The following is an 8139-nucleotide window of genomic DNA, read 5'->3' as shown; positions in this document are numbered from 1 at the left end:
GTATAATACAGGAGGAAGAATGAATGAGAAGTGGACGAAAGGAGAGGGTCGAAAAACGGTTTACTGTCTTTTTCAGAGATGATATTCCTCGGTGGCGGGGAACGAAGCGCTGAGAGGTATGGAGTCGTAAAGATAACAGCATAAAGCGGGAATAAAAGTGTTGACCGGCTCGTTTTGTGGTCGGATAGGTATCGTATCGAGGTGCGACGGCATGGTGTGGACGAATCAGCCAGAATGAGCGACATCGAAATCTAATCACGCCGGCGGGGGACAACCCGGGTTGAATATAATCGTTTCGCCCGTACCGATAGCGTTCGAATCGAACATGCGCCAGTCGCATACCGACGCACTCCACCTGCCTGGGTGTATTACGTGTACCTGGGAGTCGGTGGCCAGTCCGCATGTGGGCACGGCTCAGCCGTAGGTAAATACTGCGTTAGACGAGCGGAGTAAGGAGGATGGAAAACGGAGAGCGAGAGAGAGGCGAGAGCGTGAGCGTGTCCACATGGAAAGGCAGTGGCCTTACAAGGACGGGGGCGACGTGCTTTACAGACAGATCGGCTTTCCGCGTTGTTCGCCTTCGCGTCACGGTTTGTACATTTGCCGCACGCCTTGCCTCGCCTCGCCTCGACTATCCTCCGGTGGGTACCTTTTCCACCGTAGTCCAGTTCCAGCTCCAGGAATCCACCGAGCTGCGGACTGCATGCGCAAACTTATGCCGACTTCCATCAGCCGGGCTGCTCCCCTTCTTGGATCCTCTCGTTACCGTCTCTTTACTTGAAGCCAATATTTCCTCAGTGATCTCGGACGAGTCGCAGGTGGCTCTTTGCCACCTGTTGCGTGGCTCCGACATTTTCCAGGTCCAAATCACTCGGCTTGATTTTCTCCGTTTATTGGGCTCTGCGTGTTTTGTCTAGTCGGATTTTGCTGGAGACGTGATCGAAGGATCGAGTCGCACGGCGCGATGGTCCTTCTAGGTTTTGACTAACGATGGAAAGACACCTGCAGGAGCCGGTCCTGCTGTTTTCCTTTTCCCAAGTTCCTGGACCCTGAGGAGTCGACGTCACTCGGTACCCGCATACAACAACAAAGGAATTTAATCGACCGTTTCCTCGAAGCTGTGAAGATGCCGCATTATCAAGTTTCAACCAATTTCGAATGCAAATGCCTTTATATCTCGTTCACTCCGATCAAAATCCGACACGGAAGGCTTCGGGCTATGGCGCGGCAATTTTCCCCCAAATCAAACATACTTCGAGATCGAGATTAAAAGCCTTTCTTCGAAAATCGACACTGCTGCACGCATGCTTGCAGCACAATTTTAACACCGTTTCTACTCTTACGGAAATGTTTTTACTCGCATGGTGTTGCAGCGCGTGGGTTTCAAAGTCTTCTCGATTCTCTGAAGCTTCTCCTGAGTAGAATTTTAATATTCTGGATCTGTGAGAACCCACTCGCAAACGGGTCGCCACTAATGGTCCCTATTTATCCTATGACGTAGGTACGTATATCCGAGTGGTAAGATGGCATCGTTTGAGAAACTTTCAGTGCCTCTGCTTGGGGGCAATCACGAGGGCCGGCAAAAGTGAAAGGAAATGAGTTTCGAGAATTCTGAATCGATGATCAGGATGGGACAGCGAATCAGCGGTCAATGATCGGCGACCGTCGCGGCTTCGATCACGTCACGAAACCACAACTGGAACCACGAAAACTCATCCGACAAACCTGGAACATGTTCAAGAGGGATTGGAGGAGACAGAGGGGGTGGCTTACAGGTGAATCCGAACTACAAATACGTGATACTCGAAACTGTCGAAGGTTTGGAAACCATGTTCCTGAACGAGAAACAATGGCAGGGCAAAGATAAGAAGGAGGTTTGAAACGCGAGGGAACGTCGAGCCCGGAATTTCGAAACGGACATCGGCTAAACCCTGCGAGGCAAGTTCCGCGCTATGAAGAATTGCGAAATGATCGCGAAAAGCGCGTCGAGTGACCTTATTCGCACAGTCGCAGTTCTAGTTCACGTGGTCCGGGGCGCAGGGCGTGGAGTTCCCGTACCAGGAAGTACTAAAAGGAGTTTTATTGGACTCGCTAATGACGTAATAAGACGCCTCATGCCCGAGATGTCTCAGGGCGACGCGGGCGTAGGTATAAGGTGCAAGGCTTCGCCTGTATGCAACCACACGCACGTAACCACCAACGATTTCAACTACAAACAGTTCCGGTTCTGGGGCACAAGCGCAGCGCCGTCGTTTCTGCCCCGAATTATAATAATTGTGAATTACGTTCCGCAGTTTACTCTGTCGTAAAATTTGAATATACGTATTTCGGCCAAATTATCGCCAGGAGACACGTCCACCGCCCTTTACTTAGTCACCGCTGTACCACTTCGAGGTATTGCGCATTTTACCATCGACGATTCGCGACCACCGCGAGGTCCTCTTGTATACGTCGACCTCTCCCTCCAGTTACGGATTTTCGCCGTAAGATGTTGCTCAGACTTTGAACGAAGACGACGAGGAAGTCATTAGAGAAGAGGTACCAGTCACAGTGTTTTCGAATCGATGAGCATCTTTCGCACGACGAGAAGAAGGTCGTCGTGGAGGAAGAAGAGGACAAGAATGAGGGTACAAAAAAATCATCTGGTCAAAGAGTATTGTTAAATTTTATTTCAGAACTCCCGGCGGAGCTGATTCGATCGGGTACAAAGTTGGTGATCCGGAGGCACGCGAGGAACAATAACCATAAATTTTGACGAAACTGATTATCAGAGGCTACTCGGTCCGCCATTGGCCGAGGTAATGATAGTGCCCGGTTCATTCAAGTGTTACTAATACCAGAACGCGACCGCCGATCGCGGTTCACAGCTACTTTGGGATCATGGGAGTTGGTCATGTCGAGGTGTAGCCACAACGGCAGCCAGCATGCGCTACGTACCACAGTTTCCACGCAGCTTACGCAGCTCTCGAAGCCCCCCGCGGTCCGGCTCGTCGGTGCGCCGTCGAAACCGGTATTTTACTCCTCTCGGCCTCCGTCTCCGCCTCCGCCGCCTCCGCTGGGCAACCACCTCCGGGTCCTCGTCGTCCTCCGCGTCGAGAAGACTGCGATCAGCGGTCCGAGACCCGTAATTATCGCTTGATTTCGGGGCAATGAGTGCCCGGCTACCGTCGGCCCCTGGGGCATCATCCTCGGAGGCGGCAGCACCCCGCGAGGAGGCCGGAGGATCGATCGATCGATCCGCTCGCGAAAGAAGCGGCGGCGTTTCGATTCGATTCGATCCGAGCCGAAACGCGTCTGGTGAAAATTGAAGCGACGATGTTGCGCTTAGATCTGCGGCCGCCCAACGCGTCGCGTTGCGTTGCGTCTTATCGCTGGTGCTGCTGGTGCTGCGCGGTGTTTTACCGGTGATTAGTAGCTGGATATCAGGAGCCGAGATCACGGGCTGAATCGAGTGTCAGTTATTAGCTGTAATTAATGAATAAAATACAGTTAGCCTCGTTACTGCCGCCGCGCCGCGCGCTGCTCGAAGACCGTTCGAGTTCGCCCGGCCAGATTTAGCTCTGGGCTGTTTAAGGCTAAATTCTAACCTCTCTAAGCACCGCGGTTCTATACGACACACCTGTGCGCCCGGCTCGACCCGCGTTGCACGTTACTTGAGAGACTCGGAATTAGGCCTGCGGTCGGTACACCCAACAGTCGTTCTAACGACGTTGCGTGTAGTGACAAACTCCCCGCAGTCAAGACACCGGTTGCGATTTCTGTAATAGACGTACGCCGCGGCCGCTGGAAGTCAAATAAGTATACATAGTGTCCAGTGGTCCTGGAAATGTCCTTGAATTTTGCTTCTCCTTCAAAAGTTCTGGAAACAATCTTCGAATTTTTCTCGTGTCCTGGAAATATTATATTTTCAATGTCCTTGAATAACCTGAAAATGTCCTGGAAATGTCCTTGAATTTGTGACAGGTTTTTTACTGAATACCAAGGAATATACCTCCCTACGCAGAACCAGTACAGACTCCCTTCTCTTCGTCCTTACTCCTCACTTTTTCTCTTCCTCTTATCTACTTATTCGAGAATCTTCCCAGGGACGAAGATCTCTAAGATATCGATTTCGCGTGTTTCCCCCTTTGTTTTCGCAGTATTCTGCAAGTTAGTATCCTACCCGAAATGAATTCGCACCCGATAACTTCCTGACCGGATGGTCTTTCATTATCCTTGTTGGTTTTTGTCCCGATGCATTTGGTAAGGCCCGCGCGCCGAGCCAACCTGCTGGACAATTGTTGTCCGTCCTTCTCTGCTACTCTCGGCTCCACAACATCGTCCATTCTTTTACTGCCCGCGGACGCGCGCGGGGTCTCGCGTGCTGTTGACCCTTTTTCACTACAGGTGAGCTGGGAGGGGCCCCTGGACAGGTAGATACACCTAACCTGTGCTCGTGCACCTTACGCAGGTAGATAGGTACCGTACCGATGCGCGGACTCGCGTGAGAATCCAATATCCGGAGGACTTAGAGCTCGAAATTCGGCCTCGTGTGGATTTCGGTTCTTCTGTTTTTGTTTTTTTTTTTTGGGTATTCCGTTCATAAAGAGGCTTCACCATTGACGGAAGAACTGGAGAACGTAGTTGAACAATACTTTAACTTAATGAAAGTTTGGTCTCTATTCAAATTTTTTCAATTTTCAACTCCAATATGACGTTTACCCGAAATCTTGAAGAACCGATAACTTCGGAAATTGTTAATCAATCTTGATGAAATTTGGTCAGTAAATTTGTGCCAACTGTTTTTATGTGCGTGATTTTTTTCATATTTCAACCTTCATGAGATTCGGTGCAGCAGTATTTCGAATTTTCGAGGTGGGATACTCTGGATATTTTCAGTGATTTTGACACGATGAAACTGATAATTCCAATACCCGTAAACTCGCACCACAACCATGTTTCTTTGCGCGACAGCATCACCGCGTACGTCGTATGCGCGAAAGACTTACTATCTAATTCGGAGTGACGAGTTTGTACACAGAGGTTGGTCTGCGTACCGGAGGCATCAACCTCTTGGCGTTGGTGGGGAGGTGAGGTTACACACCGCGGAGTAAAGGAGATTGTGTAAAGGTATCTATGGAGGCATTTATTGGTTGCCCGGCGTAGACGGGTGTAAGAGGCTGGCGGCGGCTCGATCAACGTCGAGCGACGAGGTGTACTTAGCCTCGACAAGGACGCTCTTGAAAATGTCGGCTAAGCGAGTGACGACGACCACCGCCGGGCCGCCGGTGTCCACTTCGACTTCTTCGCCTTCGCCTTCTTCTCGGTTCATTCTGCCCACGCCGTTCCTCGGCGAACGTCACTTATTTGATTATTAATTAACGCTTCATTAGCCCGGCGCATTCCACGGCCTGGCCACACCGTAACCAAAACAAACTACTAATTGTCCTTGGTCTCGGACCTATGTCCTATGCTCTCCGTACAGTCGGTAAGGTTCGACACTTCCAATACTGATTTTACACCTGGCCGTTAGTCACGATTAGGTATTACAAAATAATGGATACGCGGGTACGGTTCTATCGGTTTCTCATCTGTTTTTGCCCAATTCTCTTACAGCCAGGTACCCGCAATCTGCTTACCACGGTCAAAGAACCGAACGGTGAGTCTCGTGTCCGACAATGATCCACTGCCAATGTATTCCGGCCCGGCTGTTTGACAAGTGTAAACGGTAATCGTACACGCTTGGAATATGGAAAAACGAGGAAATCGGAGAAAGAATATTTGAAGATTTAGTGTGAATATGAATTGTTTTACATCGGTGTGAAATCCTGTGGGGTACGGAGTCTCGTTTCATTGGACATAATTATACCGTACCGTGAGCAAACGTCGGATAGTTACGGATTAACTAATTTTACCACGCGGCGGTGGAGGAGGACGGGATCGGATGGGATTTCAGTAAATGACTAGAGTTACAGCTCAACTTGTGTATAATGGCGTGCGCACACGAAGAGAGCTGGATGAGATGGATCGAGGATGCGAGTATAGGGGCCGAAGAATGCTCGGAGCACGGCTATGCAGCTAGAGCGGGTGTTCCGTGATTACGTTTTCTCGAAAGGCAAACCCGCCGATTCTTAATATCACGAACACCTGTTTGTTCATTAAATTCAATTTTGTAACGTACACTCACCGTTTCCAGGAAGATACGCTTGGTAACTTAATCTTGGGAATAAATTGATGAAAACGAAGAGGACGGAGAGAAAGGCTCTTCGCGCATGCACACCTATGTATTGCGTATACAACACCGAGTAAGGGAAAAGTGAAGAGGCTCGGCTTTGATTTAGAATGCGTCGCTGATGCGTGTATACACGCATTATACAGAGTCTCTAATTTGGTATAAAACTATAATATGTGTGTTTCTCTTTTTCCATCTTCGTTTCTTCGTTTTTCTTTCAACATTTTTATCCACCGCTCACGGGTCTGAAGAAATTCAATCGATAACCTCTCGGCCGCACACAAAATTAACACTTTATTCACAGCTGATCAGGCTGGGACTTCGCTTATCAGTGTACGATCGCCGGAGGAGGTATTAAATCAGTGATTTCTTAAAACTAAAATCAGATATAACGAAAATGGTGGAAAAAAAGGAATCGAACGTGAGGGAAAAAGAAAAAGAAACGGATAGACAAATAATCGAGGACCTAAACATCGAGCTACGAATCATAGGGGCCTCATTAACGACTCGAGGAGTATCGTACGAGAATTATTTATTTCTCATGATCTCCCTCTTTCTGTTTTCATCTCCATCTCTTTCCACCGCCTCAACACACCTTCCCGTCACGATTTGCTCACCGACTTCCTGGAACCCGGGCAGTCACGTCTCACTGTTCGACTGATTATCCACCTGAGTAAATAGGTGTACCTACCTACCTACCTACCTCACCGTCTTACAATTAGCATCGTCGCTCTTTCGTTCGCTCTCCGAGGCTCCGAAGGCCTTACCGTAAAACGGTACAACAGCTAGTCTGGATTTGTATTCGATAACAGGCAATTTGATCTCGTGGTTATCTGCATCGTAGTTGTTCCGAAAAACCGGAGAGACGGGTTTGAGATTTAGGGAATTACCGAAGGTGGCTGGCCTCTCTTTTTCCCATCATTCTCTTCTTCCTCTTCTTCTTCTTCTTCCTTCTGGGCTCAACAAACGACCTTGACTATTTCGAGCCGAAAGACGCGGGTGTTTCCGAGATCGACGAGTGTCCATAATTTTCACCGGTCGATCCGTTGGACAGGCTCCCACGGTATTTAGCCGCTACTATCTGCCACGAATAATGTGCCTCGGGAGATGCGGACGATCATGGGACACTCGACATGACTGAGAAGCACGCGGCTTCTTCGTCGTCCGTACCGATCGCGCGGGTCCATTTGCGCTGGTATAATACATACGAAAGGCCGCCGAACTGCAAGCACGTAAGTTTCACCTCTACGAGGAGAAGGTTTGTATCACGTATATGCCGTCGCTCTCACGTATGAACGGGCACGGTTAAATTATCATCCGCCATTTGTAATTAAAAAGTGATTTAAATGCTAATGGTCACGTGTAATTAACGTGCGTTACACACAAGGTCGCTACGTGCCCGCGCCAGTGGGATTTTTCGGCTTGAGAGAAGCGTTCCTTCCTCTCCTTCACCCGCATATCTCTCTCTTTCTCTCTTTTTCATTTCTCATTTTTTATTTTATTCTTCTTCTTCTTTATTCTTAATTTTAATGCTGTTTCACTTTTCGTTTTTTCGTTTTTGGGCGGCGACCGACCGAGTGTGTATTGATTTAATATGACTGGCTTAAGCGATTGGCCGATTCCGTAACCTGTCCCACGGTTTATTAATCTCTTATATCGCGATTCTCTTGTCCTCACAGTCGCCGCGATTTTTCTAATATGTTAATTCGATTATTGATTCAGTGCGTGTCTTACGAATTTGGACGACTAACACTGTCCGCTTTTATTACCAATCATTAAACGCTATTATTAACCGATCGCAGATCTTGGAAAATAATAATAAAGAAGAAAAATTTCCGACTTTCGATTTTCGGGTCTCCTTGAAAGTTAATACTCGGCTTATAATTTAATTGTTTCCCTATTTCATACATGCCCGCGGCAATTACTAC

General features: G+C 48.5%; 1 long non-coding RNA gene across 1 annotated transcript; it reads right to left on the bottom strand.

Annotated features, from left to right (window-relative positions):
- Positions 1 to 3034: 3034 nt before the first annotated feature.
- Positions 3035 to 4430, bottom strand: LOC124297612 (uncharacterized). Its single transcript, XR_006906645.1, has 3 exons — positions 3992 to 4430; positions 3588 to 3890; positions 3035 to 3465 (listed from the first exon to the last, which is right to left on the bottom strand). It is a non-coding gene; the product is annotated as an uncharacterized LOC124297612 (long non-coding RNA).
- Between the last annotated feature and the right edge of the window lie 3709 nt (positions 4431 to 8139).

This window comes from Neodiprion virginianus, chromosome 2 (genome assembly GCF_021901495.1).
Source record: "Neodiprion virginianus isolate iyNeoVirg1 chromosome 2, iyNeoVirg1.1, whole genome shotgun sequence".
NCBI classification, from domain to species: domain Eukaryota; kingdom Metazoa; phylum Arthropoda; class Insecta; order Hymenoptera; family Diprionidae; genus Neodiprion; species Neodiprion virginianus.
The sequence above is the reverse complement of the archived record's forward strand: the minus strand, read 5'-3'. Positions and strand labels throughout refer to the sequence as shown.